The 26,956-nt window shown below is 35.2% G+C and overlaps 1 protein-coding gene across 2 annotated transcripts in view; it reads left to right on the top strand.

Moving 5' to 3' along the window:
• The window catches only part of LOC115217531 (non-symbiotic hemoglobin), a 271,016-nt gene that overhangs the window by 76,057 nt on the left and 168,003 nt on the right, over positions 1-26,956 (top strand). The window contains exon 2 of one of the 2 annotated variants that reach the window (XM_036507442.1): positions 15,370-15,506. The exons of the other annotated variant lie outside the window; for it this stretch is intronic. The gene's annotated coding sequence lies outside the window, so the exon portion shown is untranslated. The remainder of the gene's footprint in view (positions 1-15,369; positions 15,507-26,956) is intronic. 2 annotated transcript variants of the gene reach the window in all.

The raw sequence follows: 26,956 nt of genomic DNA, 5'->3' as shown, positions 1-26,956 counted from the left end.
AACTAAAACAAACACTGCACCTACCCAAGACACGCAGACATGTGTTCTGTTATGTAATAAACATACACAACAATAACAATAACAATAACTATACGAATGAAATATTAATGATGGTTTCAAATTTTTGGCACAAGGCCAGCAAGTTCGGAGAGAGAGAAAGTCAATTACACCGATCCCAGTATCAAACTGGTACTTATTTTTTCGACTTTCGAAAGGATGAAAAGAAAAGTTGACATCGGCGGAATTTGAACTCAGAACCTGAAGAAGGGCGAAATGCCGTTAAACATTTTGCCCGGTGTGCTAATGATTCTGTCAATTCGCCGCCTTCAGTGGAATATTAATAATGATGTTGGTTTATTCGAGACCATTGGTTTTGGGTGAAAGATTAATCTGTCGATTATACCGACCCCCAAAGTTGGATTTAGGCATAAGCTAATCAAGCTACGGTAGATTTTTATTGCACAAGCGAACTGAAAGTTGGACAAATCATCGCATCATAGTAACACAGATCAGATCGTAAGTGGGCCTTTTTTGACACTCAAGAGCATCAGACTCTAAGAAGTTCAATGGATTCCCGTTCGACATTTGTAAAGCTCTCTAGTTGTCAAACTGAAAACTTCAGAGGCATTCCTCACCTTCGGGACTTGTGTGGAAGAAAATAGACCTCTTAAGGTTCCGCACTTGAAAATATTGCTACCGAATCTATCGGAGCCAATACAACAAAAAAACATCATGATTAGTTTGATGGGAACAATGGCACGATTACCAGGTTCCTGAAATATGTGCACATGGTGTACAGAGTAACTCTAGAGGAACCCTCATCACACACTCTGCTAAAAGCAGTGGCGAGCACGTCGGGTTGATACCCAATCTACTTCATACTCTGAACAATGGTGATCAAGAAATCCAGAGGTATTCAGACAGTATGACAGGCACAATAATAACAGAGCAACAAAGACATTTTGTTGCTCCGAGTAGCAGTCAAGTCAAGAGACATAACATTCCACATACCTCTTAAATTAGTTTAAACACTGATTTCATGAATTATGGAAGAATTTTGTGAAATACACGTCATTCACCAACTGGATGAGCTCCCACTTTTAGATGAAATTATTTCTGCTATCAGAACGTGAAGTAGACAGTTTTACACTAGACAGTATTACACTAGAGATATTAAAGAAATGTGATTATCTCTGGACAAGCGCTTTCATAGCCACATTAAAGAGGTGTGGAACCAGGAACATATAATTCAATATTGCAAGGTAATAAAATCATCACCATCTTCAAAAAACAAGCAAAGTAAACAAATATATTTATATCAACGACACAAGGTTTTGTCGGTCTGTCAGAGGGCTTTGACAAGGAGACAAATTTATTTGCATTAACAACACTTTGTAGAGATGTCAAAAGTTTTGGACAGTAGTTAACAAGGAACTGGCACAGGATATTTTCAGTAAGTTTGATAGACCATTCCAATTCGAGAAACTTCGCCGCCAATTTCTCATAAGAATAATAGCTCGAGTTGTTGGAGGGCAGAGCAAGGTTGCATGTTACCTCCTGAACTGTTTAAAGCAATTTATTTGTGGTACTACATTGTTGCGTAAAGACATTGAAAAAGCGAATTTGATATGCATATAATTGAGTTCTGGTAGCTCACACTCAAAACCCTTGAGCTATCACGTCGATAAGAAAATGGATCTGATATTTAACGTCCAGAAATCTGAGATTATATATTAAAACCACACTAAACCACCCTCTCCCTCTCAAATTTCTCAGTACAGTAGCTACAATTAACCTGATACAAGCATTTTAAATACTTAAGCAGTATAATTTCCAATAATTATATGCAAAACGGGGAGATTCTAAATCCCTTTCACTAGCCTTTATAGCCCTTGGAAGGATCGGAAGATGGATCTGTTTAAACCAGTGGTTCTCTGCCAGGGTCTATAGGATCTTTGGGGGTCCATAGAAAATTTTGTTAAAATTTATCTGCAATAAACTGGTTATAATTCTACAATACACAAAATAGTTTAATTTTTATACAATTCTTAATATAGACACAGACGTGGCCCTGTTGTAAAAAGGTTGCTTTCCAACCACATGGCTCCGGGTTCAGTCCCACTGCGTGGCCCCTTGTGCAAGTGTCGTCTACTATAGTCTCAGGCCGACCAAAGCTTTGTGAATGGATTTGGTAGTCGGAAACTGAGAGAAGCCCGTCGTATACGTATATATATATTCAAATGTGTCTTTGTGTCTGTATTAGTCCCCTCATCACCGCTTGAAAACCGGTGTTGGAGTGCTTACGTCCCCCGTAACTTAGCAGTTTGGCAAAAGATGCTGATAAAGTAAGTACTAGGCTTACAAAGAATAAGTCCTGGGGTCGAGTTATTCGACTAAAAAAAAACCTTTTAAGACGGTCCTCCAGTATGACCGCAGTCAAATGACTGAAACAAGTAAAAGAATAAAAGAATATTTAATTATGAAAATATAATATGATTTTTCAAGCATCGAATGGCTAGGAGGGCCCATCAGAATATAATAGGAATCAAAGGGGTCCATAAACAAAAAATAGTTGAAAAACACTGATTTAAAAAATTCTCTCAGCCTCCATAAAAGGTTCCCGTCCACCGGGTAGCTAGAAAGAATGTGGAATCTTTCAGCTACGCTTAAGTTACATTTCTTAGATCTATTTACATATGGCATGAGTTTCTTCAGGATTCTACACTTGATTGTATGTGGCCAGCAGTTGGCCTTCAAACCCCGTACACGGCTAGCCAACTTAGTGGCCTTACTTTTGTCGATGCGCTGGAAAGAAGATCAGTGGTTTGCATAACGTCTTTTAAAATTACCTTCACATAAGTTTATGCAACTTTTCTTTTCAGTTATGTTATTTTGAAGCCTTGCTGTGGCTTTTACCTCATAGACGACGAAATATATCACACATGCCTGGTCAAGTGGGCAAGCTTTAGGGTCTCGACAGATACAACTGGGAGTGGACTCTTAGGGCTCTTAATGCTCTTTAAATTGGGGTAGAAGTTATATGATGTTTTTATCAAGTGTCTATTAAAAGTCTTCTTGTATTTATGGTTTAATGGGAAATGCTTCTCTAAAAGAGCCAAAAACTTCGTGCTTACGTTAGTTTTAGCATTTAGGAAGAAACGTGGGTCCGAACCATATTATTTTCCAAGGTCTATTTTTAGGTTTCATATTTATGTATACACGATGTATAGCATAGCAGGAGAAATCAGCCAATCAATCGGAGTCCACTTCAAATATCTTCTTTTTCGTGTTTTGATAGGACGAGTATTCCTACTCTTTAAGGTTTCACCGCGAATTATTTACTCTCAGAGTAAGCAATATAAATGACATAGAAGCTTTTATAACATTTTCTTTCTCCGCTCTTTGAAAATACCCTTCTAGTGAAGCATGTTGTGCTTTTTTTTCTTTCTGGTAACAAACCTGCAAGACAAATGCTCAATGTTGGCATTTTCTCAAATTGCTCTCGTCTTTTCTCTCCCCATCGCCTTATTTTTTGTTTACCATTAAGCATGATAAAATAAATATTCGGTCATCTTGGCAAAAGGAATCAGACAGAAAATAAAGGAGCAGCTAATGATATTCCCCAAATGTTCGGATATTTCACATGTAAAAGTTTTTTTAATAGATGAGCAAACGCACACACATGCAGACGAACACACACACACACACATATGGATTTAAATATCTATATCCGTATCTATCTATCTATCTATCTATCTATCTATCTATCTATCTATCTTTATTTCTCCCCCTCTTTCTCTCTCTCTCTCTCTCTCTCTCTCTCTCTCTCTATATATATATATATATATATATATATATATATATATATATATACATATATATATACACACATATATATATATACATATATATACATATATATATATACATACATACGTATATATTTGTGTGTGTGTGTGTGTATGTATGTCCGTTTGCATATATACACCTATTCATCACAACGCACACATATCTGAGCACCATCTCATCTATGAATATATGTTGTCAACAAAATAATGAATATATCAAATAAATTGTTTTGGTATGAAGCGAGATAATAAATTGCATCGAAATAACCAATGATATTCTTCCCAATCATTCAAAAGAAAACTCTATTTTTATGTTATTCTTACAATGCTTAATCTAAATTAAAAAAAAATATAAATTTCAACAGAGGACACAGAAGTTATTCACGATGTTTCACAGGCTTTTTTCTCTTGCCTTCTCTTACACACACACACACACACACACACACACACTCTCTCTCTCTCTCTCTCTCTCTCTCTCTCTCTCTTCTCTCTCTCTCTCTTCCTTTTCGTATTACAAACTCGATTGTACGAGATAATGTTATTCTTCTAAATATCATAATGTTATTCCTTTATTCTTTTGGTATTCTTAAAAATATAACTATATCTGCATCCTTGTCTCACACTGTCTTACTCTCTTTCTTTCTCTTTCTCTGAATATATATACATATATGTATGTGTGTGCGTTTGTGTATACAGACACACAAACACACACACTCACACACTCACACACTCACACACACACACACACAGACTCACACACACGCAAACACACACACACAGACACACACAGACACACACACACACACACACACACACACACATATATATATATATATATATAAACAATAAATGAGAGAGATTCAATTGACAAACTAATAATTTATTTATATAACATAATATACTATGACGATAATATAATATAATATTAAAAAATTATTAAAAAACCAAAAGAGCCAACAATTTGTTTCGACTTGTATACATTATTTGATTTATAAACAATTCATACACATATATATAAGTCTCTTCAGAACTTTGCTCTAAAAGACACGAAATAATTCAAATGCCTATGTTTAGGAGCGTGAGCGTTAACTTTTCAACTACATAAGAATTACAATAAAAACAACAACAAAATTATAACGGACAAAATAAATAAGTCAATAGAATCTACAACTATCGAAATATATTTTTATATATCTCAAATAATATTAATCGAAACTAGTTTAGGTCGAAGACGATCCTTGGCTATTATAATAATATACAACAATATATAAGTATGTAAGTATCGGGGTCTTACTTAATCTAGAGATGGTAATAAACCGTGTAAATAAATATAAATGATAATATAGTATTGTACTGGTAATATATAACAACTTTTCTCTTTCATTTAAAGTTATTGATATAAAAAAATTATTGAAAGTAACTAACAAAAGAATCTTTATTTACTTAGTTTCTCGGAGGGAGCATTCGGTAATAGTTTGTTACACACACACACACACACACACACACACACACACACACACACACATATATATATATATATATATATATATATATATATATATATATATATATATATATATATATATATATATACATATACACACACATATACATATGTGTGTGTACATACATACATGCATACAAACATACACATACATAATTATTCAACGATATTTTCTTAACATCAATCAAGGCTTCACTTCAATATATTTACAAGAATGCTTGGTATTGTTAATAACCGGATCGTGGCGAGCGGCAAAAGAAAAGGTTTCGGTTATTTAATTCTAATCCAAAGCAATCATATGCAGGCGCAGATTTATCTATCATAAAATACGAGTAATTACATACATAATTTTTGACAACAAAGAATTACTGTTATACAGTATTTGTCATTAGGTTCTCTTTAAACTGTCTAGATAGGGAAGAGGTAAATCCTTGACATTTAGATTTGTAATTAGAAAAGTCCTTTGTAATAGCTTTAGGATGATGTCGGTAATTGTGCAACTGAAGAGGTTAACTTATTAACTAAAAGCACTGGAAGCTATTTATCTGCCATTGATCTGTCATTGGCAGCTGTGAATTGAAAATGATCGTGTTAGGGCTTCTCTTTAGAATTCATTTCCAAAATTATATTGGTGACGATTCTGACATTGCAAATAACGGATGGTAATAATTCTGCGATAAGTCACAGAATTATTAACGTTTCTTTTCTCTTTGACATCTTCATTGAATTCCTATTCCATTCTAACGTAGCAACTTCTATTGCTTGTTGAAGAAAAACAAACACGTATATGAGGTTTTTTTTCCAGAAAATACAAATAGCATTAATTCTGTACTGGTTAACCATATAGGCATGTGTGTTTTCGTACCCACCTACCCGAATTATCTAAATGAGTGAAGGAAATTATTCTGCTACTTATATTATCCCGTCACAAGCTTCCGGGTTCAGTCTGTGTGGCGTCTTGAGCAAGTGTCTTCCACTATAGCTCTGAGCCGACCAAATAACTAAATAAATCTTAGACAAACAAACGATGAGACACAGAAGTTAGTGGAAGCTGGACAAACACTTTTCGTTATTTAGTTTCGTTACGTTCTTGAGATCAAATACCGGCTGATGGTGACCCAACCTTGTTCCTGAGTTGATAAAATATTTGAATGTGGTGACCCAAAAACTTATTGCTTTTATTAAACTCCTGTTCAGCCCTAATCAAGTCCTATTGTTTTATTCTGCCTTTTGAATACCACTCTAAATTTTATTCCTATCAGTTATTTTGTTTTTAGTTGTTAGAACGTGATTTCAGAAAGATTTGGCTACTATTTCTGGAAGATGAAGTGATAATGTCAAGAAACATCGCTGGCTTGTACGAGGGGTGTATAAAAAGTTTTGCGCCTTCAAGGCCTTTGAGCCCTGAAGTCTTGTACCTTTATCAGGAATCTTGAACTATATTTTGTTTTTTTGAGGCTCAAGACTTTTCATACACTCCTCGTATACTGAACTGTAATATTTGTAAATATGTAAGTTCGAATTCTGTCAGGTTCGGTCTTATGTTCATTCATCTGCGAGGAAGAGTCGAAAAAAATAACCAGAAATATATATATAGCTAAATCATGTAGAATCTTCCTCTAAAACTTTGTGATATTGAGCTATTATTATTATTATTATTATTATTATTATTATTATTATTATTATTATTATTATTATTATTATTATCACTAAGGCGGCGAGATAGCAGAAATATTGGCACGTTGGACGAAAATGCTTTGCTGTATTTCGCCCGACGCTATGTTCTGAGTGCAAATTCCGTCGAGGTCGATTTTGCCTTTCATCCTTCCGGGGGTCGATGAAATAAGTACCAGATGAGCACTGGGGTCGATGTAATCGACTAGTCCCCCTTTCCCCCAAATTTCAGGCCTTGTGCCTTTAGTAGAAAGGATTATTATTATTATCACCATTGTCTCTGAAGACTGGGTATTTGGACTAGGCCGGGTCTCAATACCTTAAGCATAACTGCTACTAATTCTGCTTTGAATGTATGAGGACTTGACACCAAATCCCGGTTGATGTTGACTTTACTTTGTTCCTGAGTTTATAAAAGATATTTGAGTGTGGTGATCTTGTATCAATCCCAAAACTCAATTGCTGCCGTTGTTAAATCTCTGTTCAGCCCTAATCAAGTCCCATTGTTTTATTCTGCCTTTTGAATACCACTCTAAATTTTACTCCTATCAGTTATTTTGCTTTTAGTATGAGTTCAGTTGCATTTTATACTATTATCTAACACTAAGAAAAAAATAAGTTCGTATGTTTGATACCTCTGAGAAAATTATTTAATGTTGAGTAGAGAAAGAGAGGTACAGAGAGAGAGGTACAGAGAGAGAGGGAGATTGAGAGAGAGAGAAAAGAGAGAGAAATAGACATACAGACAGAAAGAGGGGGAGAGAGAGACATAGAGACAGAGAGTGAGAGTCAGAAAAGTACATTATTACTAAAGAAAACCATAGAAGTTTGTTACAAAATAATGTTTACATACTCCGTCGAAATAGTGATATTTGAAGAGACGGGCGGAAGTTGCATCTACCGAACATTAACGAGACAGACTTAATGACGACTGAAACTTTACAACGATCCAATACCAAAAGATTGGTTGCAAACTGATTCTGTAACATTATACAAAATATCAGTGGATCTATGCTTTTTTTTTTATATATATCATAATAGTCTCTTCTCAATAGGAAACACGTCATCGTGTTAGAGCTGGTTGGACAAAATTCTGAAACTTGCGTAGGAAGATTTTTATTTCCTTCATAAAATCTTCTATTGCTTGATTTGGTTTTATTCTCGAAAATATTTCATACTCGACAGAATATAACATCATCCCTCAAGCGATACATATTTTTAGGCAGAAGTAATTCCTCTCGATTATCTCGGGTCAGTTGGTAAAAATTGATTTTATTTATCGATTTCTGGTGAAGGTCATTTGTGTTTAAAAAAAGACCACAGCAAAAGAGTATTTGCAAACGTTTATGTACTGATAAATTTTTGCTTTCCTCGAGGGAAAAATAGTTTCTGCTAGGTTATCTAAAAGGTTTTAAGCACAGATGTTCGAAAAGGCACGAAGAATTACGAATGTATGAGAAATTATAATTGATGTAGGTAGACCATCGGATGGAGTTTCAGTGAGGTATTGTTATCTACGAGCATTCGTCGTTTGTAAAGTAGCTTATCTCAGTGGTTTTTCTTTCCTTTTCTTTTTATTTTATATAAATCCTGATAAATGTATTCTTTTAAAATAGAAGTAGGCAGCCTTATTTGAATACATGAATTGTAAATGCCTAACAATCTGAGGGAACTCTACTATATCGAGAAAAATAAGGAATTTTTTTATTTAATTATTATATTTAATACTATAGATTCATAAATATGCAGATTATATCAAATTGCTGTTTTGGTTTTAATGCTTAAATAGTTCATATCAGGTTTGAAAGATTTTATCAGCGGGCGGTTTGAATTTTCGATGCGAGCTTTGAATTGTGTCTTAGTATACAGTGATTTATTAGGAAGTCATGCAATGACATAGTCGTCATATTGTGTAATTCTATGACATACTAGTCATATTATGACGCCATAGAATGATACTGTAGTTTAATTGTCATAATATGACCTATTATATCATAATACTATATCCAGTAACAATGTTGTTTCATACTGCGAGACACTTATCATATTATGATGTCATAAAAAAGTGCAATATTTGTATTGTGTCATGTAATGATACACTAGTCATATTATGTCACGCTACGATATGCTAGTCATATTATGACGTTATGTTATATCATACTAAAGCACTATTATTGAATGTTATTGTTTAGTTGTAAAACTAACGTCATAATATGATAGGGTAGTCATGTTGTCATACTATAACACTCGGTATAGTATGATACAGTATTATACTATCTTACATACTGTATCATAGAATGACACAATATGATACACTCGTGATAGTATTTATACACGTCATACAGTAATTATACTATACTAGAACACACGTCACTATATGACATCAAAATACATGGTTTCTTTCAATAATTAACAATTTACATAAACTGTGTTGGATTAGAAAAAATGGATGCCGTCTTGGGCAAAATACTTTACTTCCTTTTACGTTTCAAGGGTTCGAATGCTACCGAACCCAGCTTCAACGCACATCTTTCTGATTCATGCAATATTATCGCAAAAGATATGCTTGTGTAAAAAAAAAAATGCCCGTGTGCAATCCCAACTTATGATATATATGAAACAAGTATGAAACAACAATATATATGAAACAGTATGAAACAGCATTGTTACTGGATATAGTATTATGACATAATAGGTCATATTATGACAGTTAAACTGCAGTATCATTCTATGACGTCATAATATGACTAGTATCTCACAGTATGAGAATATTACTGATGTATCATATATAGTTGTAGATTTAACACTAGTTTCTTTCGAATTAAAATCTGAACATGTGAGTGACAACTGATACAAAACAGCAACATTGGTACTGAATGGTGAAAAGCTGACAGGAAACTATTGAAAACGCGTTTTATTGCATTTCTTCTTTTTCTAACGGTCCAAAAACATTTTTTTCCGATAACAAAAAGCTATGGTTGTTATTATTGTTTTCTTTTTCGATTTTTTTTTATCTAACCACAGCTCCTCACTTGTCAAGCATTCACGAACGAGCGCTTTGTAATCGTGACCGTTCCGTATTATTACACATTAAGATGCATGGTAAAAGAATACTGTTCGATGTAACGTTCTTTATTTTTTTGTTGCTGTTCATTATGATGATGACGATGATGATGACGATGATGATGATGATGATGATGATGATGGTGGTGGTGGTGGTGGTGGTGATGGTGGTGGTGGTGGTGGTGGTGGTGGTGGTGTTAGTACTAGTGTTGGTGCTGGTTGTGGTTGTTGTTGTCGCGGTGGTAGTGGCGGTAGTGATGATGGTGGTTGGGGTAGTGGTAATAGTGATGGTAGTGGTTGGAGATAGTGGTGTTGGTGGCGGCGCCGGTGGTGGTGTATAACCCTCATGTCAGTCCTGACCAAATATATTTATTAATATGATTAAAGGAAATCCAGTCATGACCATCCTTTCTTTTTAAGAGGTGTATAAAACTACATCCTCCAATGTCTCCTTTAATTAAGGCAAGACAGCCGTATGTGATTTGTGAAAAACTTTGTTGTTGCGTCTCTGCGAAGACATATTGCCCAGTGGTTGGAGGAATCCACCACACGATCATAAATTTATGGGTTTAATTCTTGGACTGGGCGGCGTGTCGCGTCCTTGAGTAAGTATTTCATTTTACATCTCATCAATCTACTCAACTGTAATGCGGACCATGCGATTGCTGAAGCAGCTCTATCTTCTTCCGGCTGTCACATCCTCGATATTCTGCAAGATCAAACATTAAGGGCGTCTATGTTTACTCAAAACTACATAGGCTCCTAAATATATATTACTGTCTTTCTCAGACGCTCAGAAATAAACGATTGCAGGGAGCTGGCAGAAACGTTAGCACACCGGGCGAAATGCTTAGCGGTGTTTCGTCTTCCGCTACGTCCTGAGTTCAAATTCCGCCGAGGTCGACTTTGCCTTTCATCCTTTCGGGGTCGATTAAATAAGTACCAGTTACGCACTGGGGTCGATATAATCGACTTAATCAGTTTGTCTATCCTTGTTTGTCCTCTCTGTGTTTAGCCCCTTGTGGGTAGTAAAGAAATATGTATTTCATCTGCCGCTACGTTCTGAGTTCAAATTCCATCGAGGTCGACTTTGCCTTTCATCCTTTCGGGGTCGATTAAATAAGTACCAGTTACGCATTGGGGTTGATGTAATCGACTTAATCCGTTTGTCTGTCCTTGTTTGTCCCCTCTATGTTTATCCCCTTGTGGGCAATAAAGAAATAAGAAATAAACGATTGCCATATATTCGACGTCATGAAAAAAAAAATTTTATTTTCATCTTTTATGAACTCAAATGTTTGACCATATGATTTTATTAATTTCTTATGGCTTAGTTGTTATTGTTATTTAATCCCACTTTAGCATTGATCGAAAATACCTATAATCAAAAAAGTGTTCTACCTGTGGTCATGCTATCTTTTATAATTCAGACAATTCCAAACAACATTACCCAACGTTCTACAATTTCCTTTTTCTCTTTGGTTAGACAGAGGGGTATGATTTCAGGGAGATTTGGTTGCTTTCGCTAGCAAGTCAACCGACCACTTGGAGGCTCCTAGTTTAAAAACTGTTCTGGACACCGTACATTGAGTTGAAATTGACCGATGAATTAAGTCTAAAAGCTAGGTTAGATCCTCAGTTACTGACTATTCTTTCACTTATTCCCTAGTGGGTTGCGTCCAGTGGATTATGTCATGAGTTAAGGATTACAATGCATAATCGATTCTGATGAGAATCGAAATAGCATTCCTGTAGTTACTGATCATGTTTTACTTAATTTAGGCCTCTAAACTCTTCATTGAGAAAAACATTTTAATAAAGAAGTCAAAAGTAAATGGTTGTTATATGTTAAAACAGAAAAAGAAACTTATTTTGCTAAATCTATCGGTAATTAATCATTAGTCAACACGGATGATATTTTCTGTATTTTTTATTTCATCGTAGAAATAGCAACTAATAATTAATGTAAGTGGATAGAATTAAAGAACGATGACAGAGTTGACATAATAGTAAAGCTATATATATATATACACACAGTAATCCCTCATCATATCGCGTTTCACCTATCACGGTTTATTATTTAAATTTAAGCTTACGTCGATTCCTTTGCGTTGGTGTTTTGCATTTATGATACAATAAATATATACAAATCGTAAAAAAAAAATAATAAATATACATACAGTACTGTTTCTCCTTCGCGGATTTTCATCTACCGCTGTTGGTTTTGGAACGTAACACGCACGGTAGTCGAGGGATTACTGAATATAAGTGCGCGTGTGTATGTGTATATATATATATATATATATATATATATACTATGAAGTATATTTGCCACCTAAATGTGGCTAACCTATATGGGACGATGCTACTGTATTTTATAACTCTAGGAAGATATTTCCTCCATTTGGCTAATGACAAACCGTCTGTGACCGATCAGTATTTGCGAAGGGAAATAATCGTTTCCATCTCCAGACCCGGGTTTCTGAATAGTAACCCGTCATCAGCGTGTGACAATCACCGGCTAGGGTCCGTTTGTATCATGTCAGGCTAGTGATAGGAACGACGATTTCCTTTCGCAAATACTGATAGGGCACAGACAGTGTGTCGTTGGCCAGCTGGAGGAGACGTCTTCCTGGGGCTATAAACTACAGTAGCATCGTTCCATAGGGGTCAGCCCCATTTAGGTGGCAAATATACTTCACAATGTCGTGCTACTACTGTTTACATCTCGCTCAGAGATTTATTATTGCTATATATTATATATATATATATATATATATATATACACTATTCCTTTCTGTTGAAGAGCGCAGGCTCGAAACGTAAAATACTTTTTCTGTTTTCATTTTCCCGAGCGTCACATGCTTGTTGTTCATAAACCTGTCTTCGTCTTTTGTTTTTCTAAAAATTTCATCTATATATATTTAATAAAATCTGTCAATAGTAATATGCCAAGCTGTGAAGAGCTGGCTTTCTCCCGGCTCTTCAAATGCGTCGATCAGAAAAAATTATTACAGAATATAACTAACTTTGTCCAAAATTCTCCCAATAAGCGGATCAAGACACGGAGCATGGAATTAATTGATTTTTAAACATTGATATTTGGAACAGGTAAGCGGTATAAATATAAAACCAATCTATATATTTGTTAGTCCTGTTATTGTGACTTCATATATTAGAAATTTGCTGACTTTAGACAGAATTTAGAAAATACAATCTTTTGATAAAAAACAAAAAAAAATGTTGCGAAAAATTCAAAAATATGTTGAAAGTTCTGTTATCCTTCAGGCATTAAAATTCATGGAATCGAAAAAATTTCCAGTCTTTTCATTAATGTAATATGGTTGCATAAACATGCTCGTACTAACATCCAGTCAGCGTTGGAATACGTATATTGGCTTGGCAAGAAAGTAATTTTGGTTTTTTAGTGTGAAATAAGTCATTTTTTCATACAAAGAAATAACTTTAATCAATTATATATTTTCCATTTTGTTCGATGACCTTTTGCCATCTTTCTGGCAACTTCATGATTCCGCGTTCATATATCAACCAACAACTGAAACAAGTACAATTTCAGGTCGTCATCATTATTGGAAGTTTTACCATTCAAAGAATTTTGCAAACTTCGAAATAAATTGTAATCTGATGGTGCAAGGTTAGAGCTATATGGTGGATGTGACATCACTTCCTAACAAAGCTCTAATAATTTTTTACGAGTTAGCAAAGACGTGTGTGGTCTAACGTCGTCATGGTGGAACACGATTCCTTTACGATTTGCTAATTCTGTTTTTTTTTATTGCTTCCTCCAGTTTCATTTGTTGTTGACAGTAAACATCTGAATTGATTGTTTGGTTCATTGGAAGCAGCTCAAAATACACAACACCTTTGTAATCCCACCAAATTGACAGCATGACCTTTTTTATGCAATTCAGCTTTCGATGTGGTTTGTGCTGGTTCGTTACGCTTGGCCACGATCATTTTCGATTGATGTTATTGTAGACAATGCATTTTTCATCACCAGTGATGATTTATTTTTTTTTAAATGGTCAATTTCATAGCGTTTGAGATGCGTATCACAAATATCGATTCGTTGCGTTATGTGAATCTCTTCCAATTTATGTGGAACCCAAATTCGGGCTTCTTAACGAGTCCAAGACATTTTAAACTATTTTCAATTGTTGTGTGTAATAAATTTAACCTCTCTCCAATCTCTCGCACAGTTATTTGACAATCAGATTCAATTATGGCTTTGATTCTGTCATCATCAACTTTAGTGGGTCAACCAAAACGTTGGTCAGCTTTGAGTGAAAAATCTCCAGAACGGAATTTTTAAAACCATATCTGACATGTGCGTCCTGTCAAGCAATCAATACCATAAACTTCACATATCTCTTTTTGAGTCTCAGCACCTTTCTTGCCTTTGTTGAAATAAAAAAATTAAGCAATATGGCGAAAACGGTCGATTTTGCACTACAGGTTAAAATTGTCACTGAACTAACAGTTATAAACAAAATTACGCGCAATTTGCTTCCAAAGTAAGCTAAAAGTAAGTACCATCAAACACCAAAAGAAAAAAATCATAACATTGACAAAAGTCGTTCTATAAATCGTAAATCTACTCTTTATGAAACACGAAATTACTTATTTGCCAATCCATATATATATATATATATATATATATATATATATATATATATATATATATATATATATATATATATATATGAGGTGTGGAGCCTATTTTCAAAATCGGTAAAAGTGCACATTTGATCGATTTTCTAATAGCCATTAAAACACAGTCTGCAAGCTGCTGGCTTCACGCACGTGAAATATTTATCAGTCAAACTGAGACAGATGCCATATAGACAATAAGCGAATCTTAGTCTTCAAAATCAAATATAATCAAATTGTTGTTTTAAAAAATTACTCAAAAGTCATTCCGATGCATACATCTAGTTTTGAATGTAAGCTCATATATGTATATGTACATGTATATGTATAGTATATGTATATGTATATGTATATATATGTATATATATATATATATATATATATATATATATATATATATATATATATATAATATATATATATATATATATATATATATATATAATATATATATATATATATATATATATATATATATTATATATATATATATGCAATCGACTTATTCCCCACTTCCGAAATTGTTGGCCTTCTGCCAAAACTTGAAACCAGTATTTGTTGATTCATTATTTTAAATAAATAAATAATTAATCATTTATTTTATTTCAGGTAGAGTTTGAAGAGCCTTGAACAAATCATTTGGACTTTTAATTCGGACCCTTTTATATTGCTGTTAAAGCTACCACTAGGATTACTTACCTTATCCAAAACAAGGAGTGTTATTCCAAGATCAATTGTACGATTACGTAAGTATGTCTTTATAATTATTTTGATTAGAAAGTATATTTTTCAGTGCAGTAAAGCCTAAATGTAAAATAAAATCTCAGAAAATCATATTTTAGAAGACAGAAAAAAAACAAGTTTGTGAATTTTATATCAAATACTCCTGTCATGTAGGTGTGTGTTTATGTACATATATATGCATGGATATGTGCGCATATTTATATATATATATATATATATATATATATATATATATATATACACATACATACTTATATATGTATATATACTTATATATTTAAATATATGTGTGTATGTATATATATGTATATTTACATATATATACTTATATATATATGTGTCTGTGTGCGCAGTGAGAGATAGCAATGACCTTCATGAGGCAATGTGCTGTGTTTACTTCGCAAGCTGTGATCACGTGTATGCTGTTGTCTGCGATTTTGTCATGGGAAGGAACAAACAGCCAATGTGAAATTTTGCGTTAAACTCGGAAAGCCTGCTCCAGAGGCATTGTGCATGCTTCGGCAAGCTTACTGTGACTAGGCAATGGATCGTACGCAATGTTTTGTGTGGTACGGGCGTCTCAAAAGCGGAAGACGATGAACGATCTGGAAGAACTGCCATTAGCGTTACCCCCGGAAACGCGGTATTGAGTATCGAGAATTCCCCCGCCTCCAAAAAAAAAAGGGCCGAGGTCAATCGAGAGTTCTAGTAGGACGGTTTGAAGGCGACTGGATCTGTGGGGTGCGAAGAATTGTATTCTTCACCGAACTCTCTTCACTCGTGAGTTTCTCGTCAAAGACAACACAGTATCATTTCCGCACCTGCCCTATTCACTGTCTTTCCTCGCCCTCTTTCTACAGCTAACGTTTATTGCCAATTCATCCACTTATTCCTTTATTTATCTGTTTCTTATTTTTACTTTATTCTTAAATATTTGTCCAGCATTTGTCTCTTATCTTTTTCTCTTTTTTTCTTTCTCTCTTAATTTCTTTGACTTTGTATGATCTTTTCCTGAACGTATGCTTCTTTTAAATAAGGCAGACTTGACTCCACCTATGTATTTCGATTGCAATGGGATGGTGTCAGTGATATTTACGCAACAATTTGTTACGTAACCACTTGAAATGCATTCGTAGTGTCAATAATTACTTTGGCATTACTCACCAAGTCCTTTGTGAACCGTTCTCCGCCTATCTATCTGCGGCTTTATATAGCTATGGTGCGACCTCACCTGGAATTTGCAACCCCTATCTTGCCCAGGATATTAATCGTCTGGAAGCCGTTCAGCGACGTGCAGCCAAGATAATACCCTCCATTAGGCATTTGCCATATTCTGAACGCCTTATTTCCCTGGGCATGGATACATTGAAACTCCGACGTCTGGCAGCTGACTTGGCAGACACCCATAAAATTATTAACCATCTTACAAACAATAACTCTGAGCACCTTTTCAAACTCCACCTGTCTAACACCTGCGGACTTGTTTACAAAGTCAGAAAACAGCACAGCTCCCATGACTTTCGGAAACATTTTTTCACGCTAAGAGTTGCTGAAGTATGGAACAAACTGCCGGCATCAATTGTTAGTTGTCGGAGCACTGCATCCTTCAAAACTTTCATGCTTCCTGAGATTCGCCAATACTACACCTGATTTCCTCCCCTCCATACACACGCAAGCATGTATCTGATTCATACACTGTTCACTTTCCAGACATTTGTACATTACTGCATATACTTTATACGCACTTTTTGACAGATCGTGGTGCACCTGAGCACTGTATACAATAATTTCATTATTATTATTATTATTATTATATATTATTATTAATATTTTCTACTTATATATATAGATATATATACGCGCAGACACATGACTACACACACCGATAAACACATACGCACACACACTCACAAACATTTTATTCTTAAATAGTCAAGTTTTTATTTGAAGGACCATAAAGTAAATTTTGACACAATCCTGACTGTTGTTCCCAATCGATCTGAGTAGAATTAGCAACGGAATATTGAAAATAATTATTCCAGAAATCAAAAAATATATATAACATATCCTATATATTCGAAGTACTTTCACAACACAAAATGTTAGAAAATTAACACATCTTCTCCATTTCTATTTGGCATTGACAATGATTGTTCATTAATTTCACCTAACTCTATAAATGAATCTCTAATATACATCTCGTTAGTTACACTAATCTTAAGGACAAAATCAACATAATGTCAAGAAAATACTTCAATGAAGAACTTTATTGTCATAAGACTTAAACACTAATGGGTTCATCAGACTTAACCCAGGTTACTGATTTTTTTAGGACTTTCATGGAGGATTATAGAAGGATGATGTTTTGTTAAATGCCTTCTCCTTTAGAAATACTTCGCAAAAGACTAAACGAATTCTTTAGAGATTTTAATTATCAGCTAATGAATAATTATTTAATGATAATGCTGAATATTGTAATGAAACAACGAAAAGAGATAGCTTCAATGATAAATTAAGTAAAAACCTCTCGAAGAACAAGGAAAAATTACCATAAGGATCGGTACGTCCCCAGAACTATGGAACATTAGTAAAAAGTCCCACCTGTTTTTTTCTATTCTATACACAAATCAGAATAAGACTACTGGAGACATAATGTAGCGATTATTAAAGCTCCAAATTCGAATCATCCGAACTTTAATAGAAATATACTGAATAGATACAAGAATAATACGACTAGAAGTCCTGCTAATGACAAGGGAGCATCAGGTAAGATAAGAAATGCTTCTAGAAAACCTTTCATATCCCACCAAACAGATAATAATACCGTACGTGGGTAAAAACCTTTAGTCTGGGGTGCCTGTAATTCTTATTTCCCTACCCACTGTCTTTGGCGCTTGACATTTTTATAGAGAACCCATTTCTCATCACCAGTCTTTATTCTGCCCAGAAAAGGTTCATCTGTGCGATGCGACAGCAAAGAAGAGCGCACATTCCCTCTCTGCACGTGATTAGACTCGGTAAGTTTGTGAGGGAACCGTGACCCAATTTGCTGACTTTTACGATGGCACGCAGTTGTCGATCCAAGCTTCTCTGCTAGTTTCTCAGCAGTTACTATGGGATTTTGTTCCACCAGGTTTTGCAGGACGTCCTCGTCGAGCTCTACAGATCTTCCAGGATGAGGCTCGTCTTCTAGGCTATAGTTTCCGGCTCGGAATTTCTGGGATCACCGTTGACACTGGCTTACGCTTATTGTCCGGTCCCCCATACACTGCATTAATATTCCTCGCACTTTCCATTGCGTTGTTACCTTTATTGAACTCATAAAGCAAAATATGCCCAATATGCTTCTTTGTCACTTCCATTATAGCTTTGAAAAAATAGCTGTTAAAATCGAACTGCAACGCTTCAAAACTTGCACTGAGAATAAGGACAAGGTAAAATTACTACCTGCTTTTATAGCAAGTTGATGCAGGTAGTTTCTCCCCTCCCCCTTCGACTTTTATTTCATGCAGTTGAAAAAACCGCATTATTTATGGGATGAACCAATACATGTAGATATATTTATTTGCTAAGGATGCTTATACAGTTGTCATGCATGTGCATCTGTGAATATATGTATATGTGTGTACCAGTGTCAACGAACAGTTGTGAGGATGGAAGGTAATAAGCAATTTAACTCGCAGCGAGAATGAAAAATCATAGAGATATCATATCGTAACCACATAACATTGAATACAATTCTACTGTCTTCGGAGACACAATGGTAACGCAAATACTTTTTATCTACAATATATAGCATGTTTCCTCTGTCTACTAAGTATAGAGCTAAGTTCTTAACCTAATTTAAAAACAAGAGGATTGCAGTAAAGCTGCATGATAGTGCTGTCAGACTTGGCATGCAAACCATCATATAACTTGTTTGACATTGTTTTTATTTTGCTCTTTCGTTTTACAAATTCAGTGTGCACATGCGCATTGCGTGTTCATACTTCTTTTTCCGGTTCTTACTCAAAACTGTTTACAGATCACAACCATCTTACGAATTTGCGTTCGTGCGGAGCTCTTCGTGCTCCAACGGTTGTGAAAAATGTAACGAAAAAAGGAGAGAAGGGAAATATGAGTTGTGTCCCATTGGTCCTTTATAATGGGAATTAACAATAGTTGGTGTGGTTAACTCGACGGGAAAAGGTTAAATTTTATGAGATTGTATGTCTAATCCGGAAAGGGTGGCGTTCTGCAGTTCGGTAATAGAAACTTGTCGAGATACTTGCATTTAGTGAAAGTTCAGGATCTAGAATTCAGTGGGTCGGTGGTATTCTTAGATTTAAAACGCTTATGTTTTCGTTCGGCTATAAAAAGTTTGCATCTCTGTGACACCCTATACAAGCTCATCCGACTATCGTACTACCAGAGAATGAAACTTATTGCGGCCGACAGCTCAATCCTGTGTTTATTAAATTATATTATTTCTCACTGAATGGATGAGTAGGATTACTGCTCCTACATGTAATGGAACAGTGCTCTATATATGTATTACTATATGCGTGTATATAAATTTACTATATATGTACGTGTGTATGTATGTATATGTTTATGTGACTGTGTGTGTGGCGGTGTTCTTCATATCTTCTTCAGGGTTTTTGTTAATCTGTCCTCTTACAAAAATCTTTTGTTTTCATTTTTAAACATAATTTTTTTCAAATACTGCGATATTAAAAAACGTTCTCTTAAATTTTTAAACATGTAGTGTGTGCGCGCGTGTGTTTGCGTGCGTGCGCATGCTCCCACGTGAGTTCCGAACGTTTCCTGATCTACGGCTTCAGTGTTTCTCTAATTTTTTTTTGTCATAGTACAATTTCCTATTTCGAAAGGAAGTTCACAAAAGATAATTAACTTAACGTTGTTTGTAACAAAGTTCAATTTATGAATGCGCTAATTAATTATCAATTACTAATTACATTTGCAAAATAACAAAATTAAAATTGTCCATTTGTATGAGATTAATAAAATACCTATATTTTAAGCAATTTAATTTTCAGAGTTCCATCAGTGCGTCATTCATTTTCAACTTTATAACTTTCATTGTATTCGGTAATAATTCATGGGCTGCACGCAGGACATTATGTGTGTGTGTGTGTTGTGTGTGTGTGTGTGTGTGTGTGTGTGTGTGTGTGTGTGTGTGTGTGTGTATCAGTCCACTATTTAATTCTATCATAATTGTATGAAAGAAAAAATCGAATATTGGCAGTAATATTACTTTTGTCATATTGACCAGCTGATTATTATTATTATTATTATTATTATTATTATTATTATTATTATTATTATCATCATCATCATCATCATCATCATTATCATTATTATTATTATTATTATTATTATTATTATTATTATTATTATTATTATTATGAAGGTGGCGAGCTGGTAGAATCGTTAACGATTATAGGTCCTGGTACTTTGCTATTTTTTCTATAACTCTCATATTAATATTTTCATAGTTTGGGACTGTAACGTCAATTATCTGGCACTTTGACAATTCTCTTTGTCTACTACTACTGCTGCTACTACTACTACTACTACTACTACTACTACTACTACTACTACTACTACTACTACTACTACTACTACTACTAAATCAGGTCTTCTAGCTTCTATTACTTTGTCAGTCTGAAAGTTAAGTCCCACAGCATCTTATATTTCTTACTTTCTAGTACTTTACTAGGTTCATGTTCATATCATTTGTCAGTATGTTCAAATTCCCAGTGGATTACTCTTCCTTGGTTGTCATGTCTTTTCTTGTGTTCTTTATGTGCCAGCATGCTACATTCACTATGTGAGTAATGCTTACCTTTTTTACATAGCCTAAATTGAGAGTCTACTTGGTTTTTGTCTATCTTGGCTTTTATCCAATTGGTCCTTAATGTTTGATTTTGTGCTGCTATTAACAAACTTTTTGTCTCCCTTTTCATCCTTCCTTTCCGCAACCATAATCATGTCTCACTACTACTATTTGCTGCAGCTATCTTTGGGAATCTACCATGCAAAGCCTTCTCCTGCCAGTCAGATAACTTGTTCTTTTTTCTGGTTTTTAAGTTCGTTTGGGTTTTTGGTATCCCTATGTCTTGCTGTAACTCTAGCAGTCATTAATAAACTTACTTCACTATTACCTACATAGGAATCTATATCTACTTTATATCTACAGGCACGTGCATCACAGCCATATGTACGCGACATGGTGATCTCATATCAAGATAAACAGCACATGACCAGGCAGATGGGACCCAGTTAGAATTTTCTTTAGGTCGAATGCCCCGTCCTGCTCAAAAGGTCCCTGAATAAAATTTGTTTAAGGAAAATGAAGGAAACACCCATGTTCCCAAAGGTGAATTATTCAAACTCCAAAGAATTCTTCTCGACACATGGCTATGATGCTCCCCCGCTACTTCTACTCGTGGTCAGAGATGCACCTATCGTCAGCCACTAAGGGACATGCTCAACTGGTTAAGGTCAAGAAACTGACGAGCAATTCTGTTGGATTGAGCCGAGTATTTGGTGCAGCCCATCTTTTATACTAAGACAAATCAATGTACATGATAACACTTCCAGTCAGTTAAGATCAAAAACTATGAGAGCCACTTTCTGGTATTATTGTTGTTGTTGTGTTGTTGTTGTTATTATTATTATCCTTATTATTATTATTATTATTATTATTATTATTATTATATTATTATTATTATTATTATTATTATTATTAAGGATTGCTGGCAGAATTTTTATCACGCCGGGCAAAATGCTTAGCGGTATTTCGTCGTTATTTAGGCTCTGAGTTCAAATTCAGACAAGGTCGACTTTGTTTTCATTCTTTCGGAATTGATAAAATAAGTACTAGTTGAAGACTAGGCTCAATGTAATCGATTTAACCCCTTCCATGTATTCGGCAGCAACAGCAATAGCACCAACAACAGGTGTACAGCCTGCGACACTCCACAACTCTGAAGTCATAGCCACAAGGAAGTATTGCGACCGTATCTGGGATGCTGCTGCTACGAACTCTGATACTCTGGATCACGCCCAGAATATGACAATTCGGTTGTCATTACGCCATCGCTAATGGAGACGCACTAACATCAAACCCCCGTTGAATGCTGTCTCATTTCTTTGGAATCATTCTATTGCTACTCTAACGATCTCTACTCTTTGGCTCTAACTGATCTCAAAACTTCACTCCAGATATCCCAGATCCATTGATCTCTCCACCTCTTGTCCTTCTTAGTACATCCAACTCGCCTTTCTCCGCACCAACTTCTATTTCCAATCCTTCCTCCCCACAACATTGGCCCTCTGGAATCTTCTCCATGCTCATTTCTTTCCTGCAGTTCTTGGCCTACAATAGTTTTAACAGGACATTAACAGCGTCAATTTCACTTGTCTCGGAGGGTCTGCAACGAGCATGGTGTCATAGTCTCCACTTCTTCCTCCTAACTCAACAAGTAGTACATGCATAAACTTGACTGTAGAGTGACTATAATATGTCTAGACAGCAACACTGCACACAATTCAATTCTTCAACGCATGATGGAATGTGTTGTATATCACTATGTGATATTATCGCATATCTGAAAGTCTTGATCTCTGGATCGTGACTATTCTTTCGGCCGACAACGAACGTCTACAAGGTCTCCTCTGTCAGATTTGACCTAACGTTACAAAAGATGAACAACACCGTATGAAATAAATTAATTATTTAACCTTACTAAGAGTTAGTGTAATACTTTAGAGTTACGTTTATCAGTACAGTGGAGGCACGTGGCTTAGTGGTTAGGGTGTCAGCACCATGATCGTAAGGTTGTGGTTTCGAATCCTGGACCGGGCGACGCGTTGTGTTCTTAAGCAAAATACTTCATTTCACGTTGCTCCAGTAACAGCTGGCAAAAATTAGTAACCCTGCGATGGACTGGCGTCCCGTCCAGGTGGGGAACACATACGCCCTAGAAACTGGGAAACCGGGCCTATGCGTCTGGCTAGGCTTTAAAAAGGGCGCATTTGTTTTTTTATTTTTTATCAGTACATCCTCGAGTTTCTGTTCCATGCATTAAATGTAAGACCTGCATACTAATGAATAAATTAATTAAGTTGTTATATCTATTTTTGTTTACATACTATTTTATTACAAATGAAGATGGCGAGCTGGCAGAATCGCTACCGCTCCGGACAAAATGCTTAGCGGTATTTTGTCCGTCCTTATGTTCAAATTCCGACGAGGTCAACTTTGCCTTTCATCTTTTCGAGGTCGATAAAATAAGTACCAGTTGAACACTGAGGTAAATGCAATCGACTAGCCTCCTTCCCCTAACTTGCTGGCTTTGTGCCAACATTTGAAGCCAATTTTTTAATAAATGTAATTATACTTAAGCTAGAAATCCATTAATAGCCAAAACATGACAACAAAGCAAAACAACAGCAAAAAAAATGTAAAGTAAAAAGAAATGTAAAGTAAAAATACAAAGTAAAAAGAACAGCAAAAGATGTAAGATATATGTGTGCCTTGTGTATGTATGAGTGTGTATACATGTATCTATATCTATATATATATATATATCTCTCTCTATATATATATATATATGTGTGTGTGTGTGCGTGCGTGTGTGTGTATGTAGGTATGTATGCAGGCGCATGCATATACACATATATACGTATATATACATGCATATACATATGTACATATATACATAAACACATATATATATACATGTGAATGAACACACACACACACACACACACACATATATATATATATAGACACATACATACTTTGTATGTGCACGCGCGCGCACGTGTGTATACGCATACATACATACACTAATGCAGCGAATTGCAAAAGCAACTGCCCACCAGTTAGCACTTCACTTCTAACAAACGGCATAAAATGAATTAGAGGAAATTGATAATGTAATATGTGGTGTATCAAATGGCCAGTTATTCAGAGATAAACGTTGCTAAAATAAAAATAGTTACGTCCGGCTTATCAGTGATTCAAATAGGAGAAATGACAAGAGCTGGAATCAATCGTGCCAAACAGAAGGCAGAAATAATATCATTAACATAGTGTACATAACTGCAATCATTATCATCATCACCATCACCATCACCACCACCATCACCACCACCACCACCACCACCATCATCATCATCATCATCATCATCATCATCATCGTCAACACCATCAGTACTCGTCATCGTAGTTGTTATCGTCGTTGTCATAATCATCATCGAAGTCATCGTCATCATCATCATAATCAGCAGCAGCAGCTTCCTCATCGTATCGTCAAAATAATAGCCATTGTCATGACCATCATTTTATCTTATAAAACTACAGGATATGTGTCAAGTTTTCTTTATTTCTTTCTTTTTTTTTGGTGATTGGTTTCCCACTTTCTGTCACAGTGAAAGGAGAAATCAGTATGTCTGTGCCGAGAGATATGTGTGTATATGTGTGTGTGAGAGAGAGAGGAGGGGAACAGAGAGAAAGAGAGAGAGAGAGAGAGAGAATGACTAATGTATCTTTAAAAAATGCAGATGAGATTGATAAACAGATGGACGATTGACAGAATAGAAGACAAGGGGAAAGAGAAATAGCCATTAGACGGTAATTTTTATGACAGGCAATCATGCGACCAAACAATAGACTATAGGGAATGATAGAAAAAGGGTTAGAAAAGAAATAATAACACGAGTAAGAGTGGACGGAGAAGTGGAAAGAAGAAAAATAAAACTTTGCTATAGAGAGGAGGAATTTAGAGAGGTAACAGGATAAAATGACTGTGGTATAAAGAGTGAACAAAGGATGAAGAGGATGACAGAAATGAAAAATATAAGACAGAAGGGGAGACAAATTTGCGTATGATATGAAAATGTGTGGTGAGATGGACGAGGTTGTAATAACTAAACAAAGAAGACGAGGCAGATTGTAATTGAGACAACTGAGTCTAAAAAGTGAGGGTATGGAGACAAAGTGTTAAATAAGTGACTAAATAAATCGAGTGACTAACTCGGGTAGAATATTGGAGGAGAGAAGATGAATGATAAAAATTAGAAAAACTGAAAGACGAGAAAATGAAATATAAGAAGACAGTGGGGAAAATACTGTGACAAAAATGTTAGGAATTATAAAAAAAACAAGGGAGAAATAAAACTTGTCATTTTTTCAGAGGAACTACATTAGTTACTGTTATATTTCTGTTTGAGTTTTCTGTGAGTGAATGTACGAATGCAGACGAGAGGAGATTTCGACCAAAATGTTTGATGACAGATAGATAGATAAAGATATAAATATATATGTATGCATGCATACATATTCTTTTGCTCTTTTATTATTTTAGACGCTTCAGTCATTTGACTACGGCCATACTGGAGCACCGCCTTGAAGTATTTTAGTCGAACAGATCGACCTCAAGCCTTATTCCCTAAGCATAGTAATTATTATATTGACTCATTTTGCCGAAACGCTAATTTACAGTGACGTAAACAGAAGCTAATTTACAGTGAGCGTAAACAGAAGGACAAACACAGACACAAAGTATATATATAATATATATATATATATATATATATATATATATATATATATATATATATATATATATATATATATATATATTATATATATATACATACATGCAAATACGACGGGCTTCTTCAGTTTTCGACTAACAAATTCATTCACAAGGCTTTCCCAAGGTGCTACGCAGTGGGACTAAATTTGGAACCATGTGGTTGGAAAACAAGCTTATTACCACACAGCCACGCCAGCGCCTATGAATATATGAATTTTTTATAGTCTTGCTTTATACTTCATTGAATTTTTCCTACGCAGACGCAGAATCTGTTCAATCGGGTTAACCCCACGACGGTTTACATAGGACACACACACACGCTCGCACACACACACCCACGCACACACATATATGTATATAAACATGGCTACCACTCACAATTGAAGATCACTTGCTATCAGCATGTAACATGATTTCGCCAATTGTTTCAGATTCCGATATAGTCGCGAGCAGTTACAAATACCCACCAGAATATTGAGGACATAATAATAATAATAATAATGGTTTTAAATTTTGGTACAAGGCTAGGAGATAAATCGATTGCGTCGACCCCAGAGCCTAATTGCTACTTATTTTGTCAACCCCGAAAGGATGAAAGATAAAATCGACCTCAACGGAATATGAGCTCAGAACGTAAAGACGTGCCTACGATTCAGCCAGCTTTAAATTGCGCAGAAAGAGTACAAGCGTAGACACGACAAGGTAGCCCAAAACCTCCACTGGCTACTATGTCGTAAGTACGGATATGAGGTAACGGGTGCTTGGTACCAACATACAGTGGAAAAGGTAATGAACGAAAAGGGGAAGGCAAAAATCCTCTGGGACTTTGACTTCCAGAC

The sequence above is a fragment of the Octopus sinensis genome, linkage group LG11 (assembly GCF_006345805.1).
Source record: "Octopus sinensis linkage group LG11, ASM634580v1, whole genome shotgun sequence".
NCBI lineage: Eukaryota > Metazoa > Mollusca > Cephalopoda > Octopoda > Octopodidae > Octopus > Octopus sinensis.
The sequence above is the reverse complement of the archived record's forward strand: the minus strand, read 5'-3'. Positions and strand labels throughout refer to the sequence as shown.